General features: G+C 45.1%; 1 protein-coding gene across 3 annotated transcripts in view; it reads left to right on the top strand.

Annotated features, from left to right (window-relative positions):
• LOC116852058 (semaphorin-5B) overlaps positions 1 to 17418 on the top strand; it is a 114452-nt gene that overhangs the window by 65058 nt on the left and 31976 nt on the right. The gene's annotated exons all lie outside the window — the stretch shown is intronic.

Below are 17418 nucleotides of genomic sequence, written 5' to 3'. Positions count from 1 at the left end.
TATATATATATATATATATATATATATATATATATATATATATTAACTTGCGACGTTAAATCCTCTTGTTTTACGTGTGGAGGAACGTATAAGTAACAACATATACCTTATCGACGAGATAGCATAATTTACTTCACCGTATACGAGTAGTTCAATTAAAAAACGACACAACATCTACATCGATGGCGGGTAGCGGGCTGCACCGATAAAACGTGTACATGCATAGCTTTCCTATTAAATCGTGGGAATCGAAAGCACCGTCGTATCGACAGCACGACGGCTTGTACAAGAAAGGCAGGTTGAAAGCGCGACAAGCCGCGCACGCAAGCAACTATAATATATTAACTAGGTTTTTATTTCATTATCGGCCCCTGTGTGTACGTTCGGCTGCGCGTACGTGTATACGTGAGTGTCATGACATCATTACGCTGCTTAATAACTTTATCTCCGACAGGTTCCGAGTTAATACCGGCGCGATCGCAGCCGCGCTTCCTCACAGTGGCTGATTCGGAAAAATCGACGAAAGACGAAGAGCGCGTCAAAGGGGGTACCAGAAATATTGCCTAGCATACGTTATAAATTTTCACACGTGGATGAATGACAGGAAGAATAGTATAATCAGTAAAAGTGGAAACGTTTTACCGCACGGTGGAATATGAGGTAATTTGTTTGGCGCAAAAAAGCGAACAGAGAATGACGCGCAGGAGAGAAAGCAACATTTTCTTTCTGTGAAAGTTAGTGTTCGTCCATAACTCATTTTTTGACTTTCACCCCGTTTAATCATCTTCCTGGTTCGACACGTAACGCCGAATTAGGAACTGTCAGCGAAAACGCATCTCGCAGGGGGATCGACAGGCTCTTGTCTTCCTTCCTTGTCTTCGTTTCCGAGCAATGGCCGAATGCGAAAAGGTGTCCTTGTAAATTTCTCTCGCGAATCGATCCGACGTCACATTACGATCATTGCGAACCTACGAGCTCGTAAAATTAACGAGCGGCTCGTTTACCTTCCTCCACAAGCGTTCCCTGCGATTTTTCGTCCGTTCTCGCCGCGAATTTCCGTTCTCGATTCTTCTCGAAGACGTTCGTTCGCGCGCCGAACGACGAGAGATGCCTTGTACATTTTCTTGCGTCCACGCGGTAATAGCATCGGCCGTGAAAAACGGACGCGACGTGTCAGAAGCGACGATGCCCGAGACGGTTCTTGCTGTGGAGTGGTAGACGTTAATCACAGCGGGGTCTTCCGAGGTCTCTTAGGAAGTTTGTTCACTTAAACCTAAATGCTTAAAATTATATAGCAACTTAACGTAACATTTATCACCGTAAAACACACTCGTAGTTACAGTTTCATATCTTCACGTCTGAAGTTCAATTTTGCACATACAACATATGGTAGAAGCAAACTAAATGAATATTATTACAGTGTAACTTCGTAAAAAGTGCCTTGAAAAAAAATATTTGATATTCGTAAATTGCATAACTACATGGAGAAATGATTATTATAAATAATGATCCAGAAAACTATTTATATTTCACATCGTAATGTTAGTAACTTTATATGCATATTACATTACTACCACACACATACACATTTCTGTTTTAAAAGAATCAAATATATAATATAATAAATATAATAAAAATATAGTAGAGGTAAAAATAACTATAATTTTAGGTAGATTAACCATTCTTTTTTCTCAGTGTGATGCCATCCAAATAAAAAAATCTATCATTATAAATGTTACGTATTAAAAAACATGGTATAGAAAAAAGAATAGCGTTCATTTCGTCGTTTTTGTATAACGGTCGAGTGTAGGTGCGAAAACTGCTGTTGAGTAGCATTGCACCGAGTGAAACGTGGCAAGGTAGTGCCATATAAATAGTTCCAAATTGGTATTTATTATTTAAATAGCGAATATATAAGATATATAAGAATATATAAGATATATAATTTTGTTCGATGAATAGATTGAATTCATGAGTAGCTCCGCTGATGCGCTACTGAAAATACGCCTCTTGAACTGCCTGAAAGTACATATCTGATGAATAAACTCCTTAAGTCGTGCGAAACGTTACTGAGCGGTGAAACATTGCTGTAATGCCCACAAATGGGCACCACGATACGCGCCTAATGCGCAATAATTTACTGTTATTATAACTATTACGTGTCTTCCTTCTGTCAACCTCGTGCACCACGAATAATTGTAATAAGCAGGTCCCTCCGCGATTCGGGGACGGCGAGATCGATAAAGGGTCTCATGCGATCACGATTCTCGGTTTCACGGTGGTATAACGAGCTCAAAGTGGAAACGCACCGCTAATGAACAAGCGCGCTCGTAAAAATCGCCGGACTTGCCGCGCACATGAACACATACATCATGCACTTTCCTTGGGAGAACCAGCGCGTTCGCCGATAACTCGCGTATTTATCTATCGATCGCGCCGAGCGTAAACCAGTAGACAGATTCTGTCCCGTGCTTTATTACTACATAAATTTCTGAGCTCTATTTTCAGCGAGTCTAGATCTATCTTTAGATTGATTTTCGATCAGCGCTGACCCGTGCGGAACGACTCGCGCTATATTTATACGCGCAATATCCGCGCGGTCAAAGTGGCGCCTGGCGCGAAACTTTTCTACGCGCCACGAATACGCAAATTCTTCGCCGCCGCCGTCGCCGGCTCGCCGCGATATCATGCACCGTGTTAACATTTGTTGGTGTCTTTAGTTGTCGCGAAACATCACTCGTCTCAATCACTACGTAAAGTCGACAGGATTTTGATGGAAATGTGAACTAAGACTTTCAACGGTCTTCTTATGATCCGGAAGCGATCTCATCATTTTTATCACATTGTTTGTTGCAGGACTTAGCATGATGCATAATATTATTATTGCTATTCTCTAAAATTGATCATTGTTGTCTGTCATGAAAATTACAAGTTTCAAATATGATATAATGAACCCAAAAAAGTATGATCTTATTTTTAGAGGAATTCTCTTTGACCCGAGTCGAAATTTTGACCTCAATATCTCGACCTCAATATCTCATTTAATGCTTACTTTGCTCTTTGCTACTCGAAGTTTATATCAATCTCTTTTGATTCTAATTAACCTACTGACCTTGCCAAGTAGTCTTTAGAACTTACAAGTGGTGTTTTGTATGCTTCCTGCGCCAGTAGAGGCGCCAAGTAAGGCTTCACTTTCTATGTACAGGGTGTCTCAGACCTCCATGATGATCCTTTATGAGAACGTAGAACGAATTGAGGTGAGCAAGAAAGTCCTGTGCCATTTTGCGATATTCGCAATAATAGTCGAGATATTAATTTAAAAAGATTGGTGAATAATCACGCGTGATATGGTAGGTAAGCTGCAGTGGCGCCGTCTGCCGTTGTAAACTTATACATTAAGTCAAGTTGAACAAAAAAGTCCTGTTTTACCATTTTGCAAATGACCACATAGATTTTTAAATATTAAAGAAAATTGTTACATATATGATTGTATACCATAATGCACAGATTTTCATTGATTAATATCTAAAAATCTATGGTCATTTACAAAAAGATAAAGGACTTTTTTGTTCAGTTTAACTTAATGTAGGTATAAGTATACAACAGCAGACGGCGTCACTGCAGCTCATCTACCATATTGCGCGTGATTCACCAATCTTTTTTAATTAATATCTCGACTATTATTGTGAGTATCGTAAAACGGCATAGGACTTTTTTGTTCACCTCAATCCGTTCTACGTTCTCACAAAGGGTCATCATGGAGGTTTGAGACACCCTATATATTAAACATATACTGATCCTTCAGAATATACAAATTTTAGCAAGTTCAGTTCGCAAGTAGGGCTGAAAGTAGGGCTGAAATTTCGAGTGTGGTCTCAAGAGAGAGGATCCTTCTAAAAATAAAAAAAAATATAAGTTTCTAAAAGTTAATTCTAAGTTTTCGTAAAAACTCTTTTCAACTTTACTGTGTTTTTAATAGTTCAGGAAAATAGATTGTCAGTAAGATCTATCTTGCTAAAGAACATAGTAAATTTCGCTAAAAACATAGCAGATTTCGTTGGAAACATGACAAGTATTTTAATAGCACATTTCTGTTCCTAAGATACATAGATACATATGAAATGAAAATGAAAAGATAATGAATTACTGCAGAACGTCGATCTATTCCTCGGTTACAAAATTCTATAGTAATTATTAGTGCAAACTTTTCTCTCCGTGTAAAGAAAATACGTGTCGTTGAAATTAAAGTCGCGCTGAATTGCAATCGCGCAGTCTCTCTGATCACTTTGGAAAGTTGATTATATTAGAAAACTATACCGGCGACGGAAACTCAATCAAAGACTCGTGTTCTCCGGCGGGGCGTTCGCCGCTCGAGAAGCGAAGAATCGACTTATCGTGGACGCGTCCGTAGACTTTGAAGCAGCAATGGAGCAACGGGGGAAAAAACGCCGCGTATTGCGGCCGGCCGTGCTGCAACCAATTACGCCACTTAATTAATTGCCGCACGTAATCTGGTTTTCAGCTTGTCCACTCGGTATAAGTCGGACTGGTAGTAAGTTGGAGCGTGTTAAGCGCTCCGTATGTTCGTTTTCACGCTAAGTGAACTGCTTAGACAGATAAGATGGTAAATTTGCGAGCGGCTGTAAGTATGCAGGCGTATAAACGCTAATAAATCTCGGCTTCTATATTAATACGTAATTAGTAAATCTCACGCGACACGCTGTAATAAAGCGGCATGAAATATGCCGATCTGGATCAGAGGTGGCTCGTGAAAAATCTCCGATTAGTCGCGAACGAGGTCCGTTAATTCACTAACGCCGGTGTTAACTCGCGATTAGCGTACTCTCAGCGCAATTGTGAACGTTTACGGAGAACGCCCGCGCGCGTATCACTCTTCCGCGTAATATAACGTTCCGTAAAATGTAATGACGCAGCACGGAGGTCGAGCGAGGTGTCGCACGGCGATTAGTGCATTTATGGACCGCGCGATGACGAGCTTCCTTTCGCGTCTCCGACAAGGAGAGGTAGACGCGCTCCTCCTCTGTCGAGAACGGCCGCCGTCGTGTCGTTGGATTTTCCGCGTCAACGGCGGCAACGGGGCAACGTTCGTATGGTCCAGTACGTTTACGAGCTGGTAACCGGCAGTTTTCTAGTAAGGAGCCGCGGCGCGCTACCTACGCGCAAGAACAAGCCGCGTACGTGCGATGCATTCTTGGGGCGCGCACGCGAAGAGAGGTCGAAGACCCCCTCGGCGGTTTCTGGCAAACGCCGTATCGTGCATTGTACTTAACCTTGTGTTTTATATTGCGTCGAGCACGTTATCGTTCCGCGTGTTCGCGTGTCCTAACAGTACAATCATAATCCCATATATACGCAGAGAGAGAATTTTATAAGAAAAATTGTAGAATCTTCTAATTGAGGAGTGAATCGACGTTTTGTCATAATTGACTATCCTTTCATCTCATATGTGCTATTTATTATTTTAGGAAATAAAATTTGCTATATTTCTGGACTACTAAAAACACAGTAAAATCGAAAAAAAATTATGTGAAAAGAAACTGTAATATTTTCTCCGCGCACTTAAGAATATCTTAATGATCCCCTTACATTTTGCTTTTTCATCTCCTTTTGTGAATGGCTTTTATGCTGAAATCTCTTTTATAATCGATAAAATATGGTTCAGAGTAAAGAATATTTTCTTGATAATAGTCTAAAATTATACTTATCAAAAATTTTGAAAAGGCTCATTATCGTACGCTCAAAAGAATAATTCTTTTTATTTGGAATATTATATCCAGAAAAGTCGGTTTGACTCTATGTAAGCAAACCGAATTTATAATTTAATATTCTTGATTAAAATGCTAAATTGCATGTTTTTATGTGTAAAAGCGTAAGTATCCCAAGCGCAGATATATCACGACAAAAAAGTACACCTTCCTCTTACTAGAGTCGAATTTTATTTCGACAAAACAGCCGAATTGAGACGATGGAAATTACACGATCGTAACCGCGGAAGGGACCGAGATAACCGAAATAACTCGCGGAGAAATATTTATAGGCGTCCGGCTCGCGAAGGCCATAATTCCGCTATGATGCAGCGAAGCGCGAAGCCTCGATTAAGTTTACGACGCGTATTATTGATTTAAAAGCACGCCGACTCGTATCTCAAAAGTGTCAGCCGCGTGTTTTCAGCGGAACGTGCACCCCGCGGAGCGAACGGAACGCGACATCTGCGCCGCGGACAATGCGTCGACGAGATATCGTCCTTGTATGGACGCATCGACGAGCGATTCCACTTAGATCTGAGACAGAACGGAATGTCGCGTCGCTTCCACGTGGGGCCAACCGTCCGCGAGGAATCCTCGTCGTTGCGCTTCGTCCGGACTGCGGAAAGATGGAACGCCAATTATCGTAGGATTGCAGACGCGCAGATCGAACGTTCGGATCGAGCGGCGAAGATTTAATAGTATGGTACAAGGGAAACTTTTAATTGAAGGCTAATGGACGATTTATCCGTCTCTGCGGCAGTCTCAGGGAGAATGCTTTTGTCCCGTGAATTGTTGTCGCGCTGAAGAAGTCACTGAGTGTTTCCACGAGCAGAAAAATCGCGACCTTCTTTGCGAAATATTAGAGAAGACACAGTGTTTCAATAAATGACGCGTCACATATCGCGGCATAATCTCACATAAAATTAACGTATTCTCTTATCGTTTCAGTCCCCACTTCTTCGGTCTCTTGTTCGCTTCCTTCGATCGGAAACCTCTTAATAACGGCGCGCGATTAAATCTCTCTGCGGGCGGATTCGCCACCTGTTCCGTCAGGAATTACGATGCAGGATTCTGTCTCGTTAAGCCGCGAAATTAAGACCGAGGAGATTCCAAGTGATCCCGCCTATGGATTAAGCATCCCGGGAAGATTGTAGCGAGCAGAAATATCGAGCTGCTGGGCTGATCAATACACGCTATCGCCGTCGCGCTACGTTCGCTGTGCCGGGCGATCCGAACGCGGACAAGAAACATTCCGCGGTTTAATCCCGAGGATTACATAGGGAGACTGTCGACCGCAGCGGGTTCCTTGAGAACATATGACTGTAAAAGAGACCATTACCGTCACGAACTGACGAGGCAGCGACGAATTTTTCAACTTTCAACAACGAAAAAGTGTGTCGTGAATCCGTTTGTCCAACTCTCTCGAAAGGAACTTTAAGCTTAACCCTACATTCAGAGAAAAAGACACGGTGGTGGCAACTATACAGGTGACGTGACTATACGAGTTTTGTATGTATAGAATTTATATATATATATATATATATATATATATATATATATATATATATATAATTTAATAAACTTTCTATTTTGTAGTTACCTATATTATATAGAAGAATATTATATTATAAAATATATATAACTATAAAGTATATTACAACTATATTATAAAATAGAATGTCTATGTCTGCCTGTTCCCTGTACATCCCTAAACCTTTTGACTAACCTGGACCAAATTTTGCACAGTTACTCTTTAGAATATTGTGAGAAATATAAGCTATGTGAAAACTGGACACATCTTCCTCTAATTTCATCCCTTTAATACTTTGTGACGAGCAACGTTGAAGTTAAAGTAATTAAAGTTAGTTGCAATTAAAGCTGAATAGTTACTACATAATTATTATACAGTTCTTTTATTCAGCTTCAGTTGCAAAAACTACAAGGTAGTTTATTAAACTATATTAATTCTACGTGTAAAACTTGAACAATTACCATCGCCATGTCTTTCTCCTTGAATTACCTAAAGCTCTCCCGACCAGTTTCCGGTCTCAGGTAATTTGACTGACAAAACGTTGTCTCACGGCACATTACGCGCCGTATATTGCGCTAGGTTAATTATAGTTTGGCGGGAGACGCAATTAATCACGAGAGATCGGCGCTTGTTTCCATTTACACGCAAATCAATAACGGGCGAAAATGACGAAGTGGAGTAATGACAAAGCTGACGATGCGCTGCTGACAGTCAGCCGATAAATTCGAGACGCGTATCCTCTCGCGACAGGCGCGAATGGCGGAGGCAATATGTCGTACACCGTCGTATCTCTGTCAGCGCGGATAAGTATTGCGAACACCGAAAAGCGTTTACGAGCGAGCTAGAGAGGATTAATGTGTATCGCGCGAAGCGAGGCACGATAAGGTATGAGCGCCTTTCCCACGTTGCGGTAACATCTCGTGGAGGGATCTCCCTTTCTTATTGCCCGGGAAGACGCGGCGCGTCGTGAAAAGATCGCGGGACGGCAGAAATAATTTCTCGCGAACCGCGATCGCGGGTGACGCGGGATCCGTGAAAGGCGTCCATTAGCGTCACGCACCCTTCGGACGGGGGACGGTGGAGGACGAAATGGAGAACGGCCACCAAGAGCAGCAGCATCGCGCAAACACAAAGTACGTGCGTCACGCAATGCGTAGCGGCATCTCGTACTGAGGAAGGGGAAAGGGAAAAACGGTGGATGAGAAGTGTGAGGTAAAGAGGGTGAAGAGGGAGAGAGAGAGAGAGAGAGACACCGGAGGTGGCAGATTTCGTCCGTAATTACAATCTCGCGCGCGCAAGAGAGAGAGAGAGAGAAAAAGAGAAAGAGATTACTGATTCGCCGACATCCTGAGGAGGATATCGAGACACCGACAATGATCGCGGCCGTGGCGGAGCCGGCTTATGAATATGCGAATACGTACGCCTCGTCTTCACCCTGGGAGGTTCATTTCGTCGTGACGCGCCTATCGCAGCGGCGACCTTCTATTGAGGATGCGGATCGTCGATTGTGAGGTAAGGAACGATCGTGGCATAAGGATGAATGAAATTTACGACAACACTGTTTCATGACACCGTCTAAGTTTGCGCCTCGTAGGTCTCTCGAGAAATCACGCGCGCGCGATTTTTCACAGCGACGCGGGGAATGAATCGCGCCAGAGGAGTCGGAGCAAGATTCGGAGTTTTGCCGTTCCAAGATCGCGGAATTTCAATTCGGTCAGTGAACTCCGAGAGCGATTGACGAGAACGCGTTACTCCACGTACGTACTTCTTATCTAACTCACGAGCGAATGAACGAGTGTTCTTTCTCTGTTTCTCTTCCCTCCCCCCTCTCTCTCTCTCTTTCTGGTCCGCTTGTTGACTCTCCGCTTTTTCTCCAGATGCGTTCCTCCTTCGCCCGCGTCCTTGTCGTCAACCTCTTCCTCCTTTTTCTCGTGTCCTCCGTCGCTGCAATCGTTGTCGTCGTCGTCGTCGTCGCCGATGCTGTTGCCTCTCTTTATTCCCGGCAAAGCCACCGCGCTCACGTTCCGAGAAACCGGCTGGCATTTTCATTGGGAATCTGTGCTCTTGCTGCACAATGAGCGGCCCCTCGTATCCTCGCCGATCGAAGATCGCCGATCGACGATCGACGATAGACGGTCGTAAAGTCGCCGGAGACCCCGTTTTTGCGGCCGGCAAGGCCGACGCACCTCACTGTTTGCAGCGCGCGTGGAAAAATGCCGGCTAGAGATCTTCGGCCTCTCTCGCCAGCGAGAAGTAAAAATTGCCAACATACGCGTAAACTATGTTCCGACGCACAACGCGTCTTGCGCGTGAGAAGAGTGGAACGATGTAATGTGCACATTGAGAGAAAAATATTTGATATTTGCAACTATAATGACATAAAGAAATATAATTACTATAAATTATAGTCAAGAAAGCCATTTTTTCAAATTAAATTCTACTATAATGTCAGTAATATAATGACCTTGCATGCATATTATCATTTTATTACAGAAGATATGGTTAAGGCCAGAAATAGCTATAATTTTATTTAGATCGCTTACTTTTTTCTCTCAACGCGGGTTCGTGCGGATCGTATCATTAGATCTATATTATTGCTTCGCCAAGTAGAACATTATTTACGCAGACTGTAATTTGCACTATAAGCCTTGCAAAATATGCCGGCAATTATGATGTATACGCAATTATTATTCATCATCTCGGAGAGCGCGATAAGTGATTAACAGGTGTATTTAGAGGAGAAAAAGGTGACAGAAGAAAAAGACGGCGGAACAAACAAATAATTATTCTTCTCAATCTCAATGCGCGCGATTGCAGCTTGCTAGCTGTTAGAAATTGACGTACCGCCTTGGATCACGTATCACAGGCGTCTCTCTTTCTCTCTATATGCTTAAGCTACGTGCGAGAAAGCGCTCACAGAGTATCTTTGTTTGCTCGCGACATACACCGCACGCTCCGTATGCTTTATCGAAACACCGGAAACCGGCTATTTACGTGGCACGCACATTTTACGCCGGTGCAGTACGTCCTTTCTTCTCGCAATTATGTCGGCTTACCCGGCGACTCGTTAATTCGGAACGCCGTCGGTGGGAGGTACCGCGAGTGGATACCGATTGACCATGCCTCTAGTACATTTCTTTCGCCGTGCCTCTTTGTGCAAGACTTTTTGCAAAAATGAGCGAATAGTAGCTCCATTACTCGGCCATCAATCTCTTGCTCTCTTCTTCCATCTCTCCTCCATTCCCTTTTCCTCTGTCCATTCGCTTATCCTGATTTTCTCTTTGCTCGAGCCGCGGGACGAACGATAGGGGGAAAGTCGTGGAAGAAGAGGAAGGAGACGGAAGATACCGGAGGGGCCCTCGAGATCAGGTTATGCTAACTGGGGCTCCCTCGTCTCACACGTACACGCTTATGAGCGTATGTCCCTATCGTGAATGTGTGTGCGCCGTGCACACATATCATATACGACGTCGGTACGTGGAAATGCGTGTTGGTCGCTCTTGCGAAATCGGTTCTTCGCGAGAAGAAGAAGAAGAAGACGACGACGACGACAACGAGGACGAGTAAGAATACGAAGGAGACGGAGAAGAAGTAGAAGTAAAAGGACGATGGTACGCGTGCAGCTCCGACTGTCACGAGCATATAAGGGTGTCCCTCCGCTTATACACATATATGCGCGCACTCGCACGTGCGCACATATGAGTGTGTGAGGATGAGGGAGAAAAAGAGCGAGCTTGTCGGAGGAGTCGAGGAACGGGGGCTAACGCACCGTTCGCAGCCGATGCACTCAGCACGATGCGATGTGATGTGATGCACTCTACGATGCGCTCTACGATGCGCTAGCGCGGCCTTGCCGGCGCGGCGCCCCGAGTGCGTCCGTATGAGCGCGCATGACGCTCTTCTGAATCGCAAATCGCGCTGTCGGGCTGATCTCTCGAAGGCTCCGCGAGATAATTGAAGTTCCTCGGGGAGAGAGGAGAATAATATCCGAGGCGCTGAGAGATTCGCGAGAGAGAGAGAGAGAGAGAGAGAGAGAGAGAGAGCGGCGCGCGACACGTGAGGGGCGAGTTACGCGCGTGAGATTGCATTCGCGAAATCACTCGCTTATGTAGTCGCAGACACGTATCGTCGAGAAAACGATACTCCTCGGAGGATCCTCGAGATTCGCTCCCCTCGCTGCCGGCGATCGAGCCAGATCGGACGAGCGGATAACTCGGGCGTAATGCGATTATCCTGGATGTAGCGAAAAGTGCATTCCGCGAGCATGCACGCGCGACGGAAATTCCGAGCTCGCAACGTGGAATTTTTCGTCGCGAGAGCGTTATGAGTTGCGATGCTGTTCCACATTCTTTTATTGCTCTCGCGTTCGTCATATTTTAACAGGCGTATTGCAGCGCGCGAAAGGCCAAGATCGCGCGCAGACGAGCGGAAATGTCACGAGAAAACAATGTAGATTTTCTTCGCCAGCGAAATAATTCGGACTGCGTGTTTGTTGCGTTTTATCGTTGCAATAGAGAGGAGAAAAGAGAAAGAGAAAAGCGTTTATTTTTGTCTTAGGGCATTTTCTCCAAGCGTTATTATTATAGTAGTAAAGTACAATAATAAGTAAAGAAAAAATAAACAACACAGAAAATAAGACAACAATATATATACATAAAAAAAGAGAAAGAGAATAATATTGGAATTAATAAAAGAGAAGGAAAATAAAAATGAAATTAGCAATGGAAGAAGTAGAAAATCAAAGTAATTATAATAATATATAATATGTAACCTAGTATTATATATATAAGAATGATCAACATAAAGAAAAAAGATACGTATGTTTACGCTAATAGAAAAAATCAAAGGGTGCAAGAAAATTTATATAAGTGAATATATAAATTAGATAAATAATTATAAAAATAGAAATCAAACAACTAGAAATCTAGAAAACTAGATAGATACTTGAATAGTAGAGAAAGGAAGATTATGAAATGCTGGAAAAGATTTCTTACAAAAGATTCCAGTGAATTGGAGTTAGAAATGGAAAGGAGAAGGGAGAGTTCCAAAGAAGAACAGAACGGTAATGGAAGGAACGTTGCAAAGTGGAGATGCGACAAATAGGAAGTAGGTCAATATCCAAGCTTCGAGAGCTGATGTTGATAGAAGGTATAAACGTTAAAAGAGATAGAGAGAGAGAGAGAAAGATATATATATATATCGCACGAATAGCTCTGGGACACACGGTATGTCGAGATTAGACCACAGTTTGTAATCCGTGCGGTTTGTAATCCGTCTCTCCCTTTTCACAAGTGGGAATAAATTTAAGGAAACGCTTCTCTTGCGTGGCCCGTCGCGCTATAAACGCGGGAGAAGCGACATGAGGAACCAACAGCCTGCGCGACGCTCGAGCAAACACTGTCGCGTTTTATCTGCTCACAATATTAAGAGAGAGACAGAGAGAGAGAGAGAGGGGGAGAAGCATATCTCTGTTAAAGATAAACGCAGAACGTGCAGACGCTGCGTTAGGTACACGCACGCACGACGTAGCGTACGTCGGCCTCTGCTTCGTGGAACGCGCCGTCCCGTCGTTCTCACTTCGTCCGCGTTAATTGGAACGTACTTACAACGCAATCACCTAAGGTCGTTCTCGCGGCCAAGTTATGCAAGGTAACTCGGATGCAGTGCGCGGGTCTCGGCGACGGTTTTCTAGATTGTCGGCCGCGTTTGCCGCAGGCTCCGCTGGATTTTTGCGAGCGCGGCAGTCGTAAATTTTAGCACCTCGCTTCGTTAATCATCTAATTTATTACGGATGATCGTAAAACCGCTCGCACGTTCCAGCTAAGTGATTTATACAGGAGTACCGGGGCGATTGCTGCGCGTTGCTCGCGATTTGCGCTCGTGCAAATTTTCACCGACTCTTCGGTCACTTCGTCGTCGAAAGAGAGAGGTGTACACAGCAAAGAAGATATTTTCTCTCCTCCGAGAGAAAATAATCGAGAGTCTCTCTCTCTCTCTCTCCTCCCCCTTCTTTCTTTCTCTTTTTTTCTCTTCTTTGCCTGTCGCTCCTTTTTTCGTCGCGACACGCTTTACTCGCCAAATCGCCGGTTTGATCGAGCTTACGACGACGACGACTTACGCGCGATTTCACATTTTGCCGCCTCCTTGCGGCCAATTTCGAAAATTATCGGTTGAACCACCGTGAACCACCCACGTGTTGCGTCCGCCGGCGTGAACGAAGCGAGGGAAAAATTCTGCGAGACGGAATAAGAGAGACAGAGAGAGAGAGAGAGAGAGAGAGAGAAAGAGAGTGAGAGAGAAAGAGGGGGGAGGAGAGAGGAGATCGAGGAAGGCGAGGAGGAGCTTGAGGCGTACGGTTGCACGCGCGAGAGCATTATGCAAGAGCGGGGACCGGCATCGACGCGTCCTTATTTGCGGAGGGCAATTTCGCGAGTATCCGAGCGAGAGAAAAAAGGGCGAGAGGTGAATCGACGGACGGGGATTATCGCGGAACAAAGTCGAGCCACCCACGTGGCCGAGCCAAGTGCAGCTAAACGGCCGTCTGTGCACGTGGATAATGGGAGACGCGCGCTTGGCAATCTGATAACGTACACGCGATGATTCTTGGTGACGTACGATCCGCCTACGCAATCCACCGTCGAAATGGTCCCTCGCGAGGGGGATTCGCTAAATCGGTGACTGGGACATGTTATTCCCGGATTGATAACGACGCGAAAGAAGCGATGCAATTTTTCAAACGATGAGTGAAATTGTGACTCAGTCAGACCAAGCTTATGTCGACTTTAATTTCGAAGGCTTGGTTAAGGATATAATTTAGAAAGTTAATACATCTTATTCACTATTTCCATTACAGAATGGAAGTTCAAAATGACGCGCGAGGCACTCTGTGCTGCTGTTGTACAGCAATGAAATGATCTCTCATGAAATCCTAAATCGATAATTGAAGTATGTTATCTCTAGATTAGTAACAGCACAAAAGAAGTAACGCAATTTCTCAAATAATGAGTATATAATTAGTATATAATTACATAAATAAAAGTAATTATATAATAAATAAAGATAATTTCTCAAATTGTGACTCAATCAGATGAAACTCATGTCGACGTTAATCTTAAAGATTTGGTTGAGGATAACTTAGAAAGTTTCACTTATCATAGCGTTCGAAATAATTCCTCGCGAGGAAAATTAACTAAATTGACGGTTGGAGTATGTTATCTCTAAATTATGGTAACAATACGAAAAAATTGATGCAATTTTCCAAACCTTGAGTAAAGTTGTGATCCAATCAGGCCAAACTCATATCGATGTTAATCCCGAGGACTTGGTTAAGGATAATTTAGAAAGTCAACATCTCGCTCACTATTTCTATCATAGAACGTTGAAGCTAGCGCAAGACACTCGATGTTGTTGTTCCGCAAGCGGCTCTTCTTCTTCTTCCTCCTCTTTATCTAATCTTCCCGGGTCGTTATGTAGCAGGCGTAATCGATTCGTCCGGGACCGTGCATCACGGTTTATAAAAAGGTCAGCCCGCTGACGTAAGCGGTATCGGAGTTAAATAACGGCTTAGACGGCCAGACGGCGGCCGAGCGGCAGCGAGAGTGCAATTAAGAGATCGCGTACCGATAAAAGCTTCGAAGACCAATTAATATTAATATTCTGCCAATCAGCGGGTCTCGCTCACTTCACGTTTACCCCGATTTGCTTTCGTACCGTCGCCCGGGTTCCACCGACCACCCAGGCTTCGACAGTGCGATCGATCTTGCGCGGACTCGTTTCGATTCAGATGAACGGACAACTCTATTCGCGAAGTACGACGCGAAGGAGCGCTATTAGCGCCGACGTGTCGACGTGACAAAGTACGGGACTGTGAAGGCCGGGGGTAACGTTGGAAATTTGAGGGTAGTCAGTCAGTCGCGGCGCGCCTCACGTAGGACAGAGAGACTCGGGCGAACGTTATTATTCCGGGCTTTGAAGTCGACAACGTTAATGCGCGCGTGACTCGTCTTTGATCTCTGACCGGGTAAGTAATTAGATGCATCGGGCATGCACGAAATTGCATGCACGCACGAGCGTATTTCGAGGCTTTATGCAAAGGCCCCCATCTCTCTGTCTGCGTCCTCCGACGCATCCCTTACCCTCTCTGTCTCGGGCCAGCGTGCGTGCAGGCACGCATCTCCTCTCGCTCCCTGTCGAATAACTTCACCAGATTCCACAATTTATCGTTTACAACCCCGGCCGCTTTGTGGTAACTTATATTCCCCGCGTGATCTCCATCATCTCTCGGCGAGATCTCGATCTCTTCGGGATCCACGTAGACCCACGGCGGGGATTAGCGCGTTAACTCTTTCGAAATAGCACGTGCTCTACGAGCGCGCCGGCCGGCATTAAACGCAACGTTTAATCGACTCTAAGGGGAGAGAAAGAGAGAGAGAGAGAGAGAGAGAGGAAGAGAGAATTAAACGAAGCGAATGCGCGAGGCGTGGCGATCGGCGCGCAATTGGCTTTTATGGCCTTCGTAAACGATGCGTTTTTAATTATTATTCAAATAAAAGCAGCTCAAGAGTGGAATATTCCGTGCTCGTGTTCTTAATCCTTTACGGTGATCACGGGATATTGCGGGAGAAGAACAACGACGATAATCACCACGCTCATCTTTGCTGCATAATTCGCGTCTCCGCTGTCAGGGAAAATCGCTTCTTTTTTCCCGTCTTGTGACGATTGTGCCGTTCGTTTCGTCACTCGTCGGCGTTTAGCGTGAGCGAAACTTTGCGCCGTCGACGGCGCAATCCCCGTGTGACGAATTGCGTCCCTGCCCGCACACGTGGTACGCGATTGCGGCCATAAGACGGCGGGAGAGCGAGAGGAGGAAGGTTCGCATAACGCAATTATCCGTATTAACATAGCTGGCCCGGTGGTCCGCGTTCACGGTAGCGTGGCGGGTTGCGCGCGCGCTCCAGGACGCACGGATCACTTTAACGTGGTACAGGGTAAGCACGGCACAGCACGACCGTGCCTCGCAACGATGCAATTTCGTCCTGGAGCACATTATCCCTGCCAGTGCGCGCGCTTGCGACGGAAAATTGATAAAGCAGAGTGAACGCTACTTGCGTCAGCCGGCCGGCTAACCTGGCGAGATCTCGTACAAGTCGCTCCTGAAAGATCGAGCGCGGTGTTGGTCCGTAATTGATATCTCTCATCATTCATCGCTCCGCAAAGCGGAGCGAGGTGACATCAACGGCCGATATCGGAGCGGGTCGCTTAACGACTCGTAGCTGTAACGCCTCGAGTAACGTGACACGCGTCGCGCCTCGGCCTGAATCGCTTTGAGTTAATTATCTCGGGATTAATTGTCGTGGCAGTCATATTTTATCGTGGCGCTGTACATACTACGTCCGGTGACGCGGGCTTCTTTTGTCAACGGGCTCGGAGAGAGGTGAAAAAGCGAAGACTAATGCTGTCGATTTAATACCCCGAAAGACTCCAAGTCGAGTCAGTTATCACGGAGTCTATTACACTTCTCTCAAATAATGCATTGCGAAATCGTTCTTTTATAGAGATTGATGCACAGGGCGTGGCTCTAGCACGAGCGAGAATGACGTGAGCGGAGGAGTGGAGATGAGAGAAAGAGGTAGATAGAATGAGAGAGAGAGAGAGAGAGAGAGGGAAAGAGGAGACGGAAGCACAAAGAAAACACGGTGGAAAGCTGCGAGGAAGAGGAAGAATCTCTCGGGATTGTTAACCAAAGGAGAGGGGAACGCCCGGTATGTTCTTCACAGCCTTTTCTTCCTCCAGCGTCCTCCGTATTTTCGCGTCGCTCCTCTTCTTCGCCAGGAAGATCGAAGCCTGCTTTACGAGGCAGTCTTGTAAGTCGATCGTTATGCCTCGATAATGCACGTACTCGAATACGCGCGTGAAGCGTGTATGGAATATTATAGCGTGACATCGCGAGACATAAAGCTGCCTCCTCGTCCGGCTCACGGTACCAGCGCAAAAGATATAAACGGGAAACGAGGTAAATCCCTCCTTGCTCTACGAGCCGTCAATTGTCGTCGCGCAGGGTGGTCCCCGTTTCATGGATCTTTCGTTTCTTTTTGCATTCGGCTGCAACGATATCCGGAA

Source organism: Odontomachus brunneus, unplaced genomic scaffold, assembly GCF_010583005.1.
Source record: "Odontomachus brunneus isolate Ranch 3 - 2012 unplaced genomic scaffold, Obru_v1 Obru_scaffold_200, whole genome shotgun sequence".
NCBI classification, from domain to species: Eukaryota; Metazoa; Arthropoda; class Insecta; order Hymenoptera; family Formicidae; genus Odontomachus; species Odontomachus brunneus.
The sequence above is the reverse complement of the archived record's forward strand: the minus strand, read 5'-3'. Positions and strand labels throughout refer to the sequence as shown.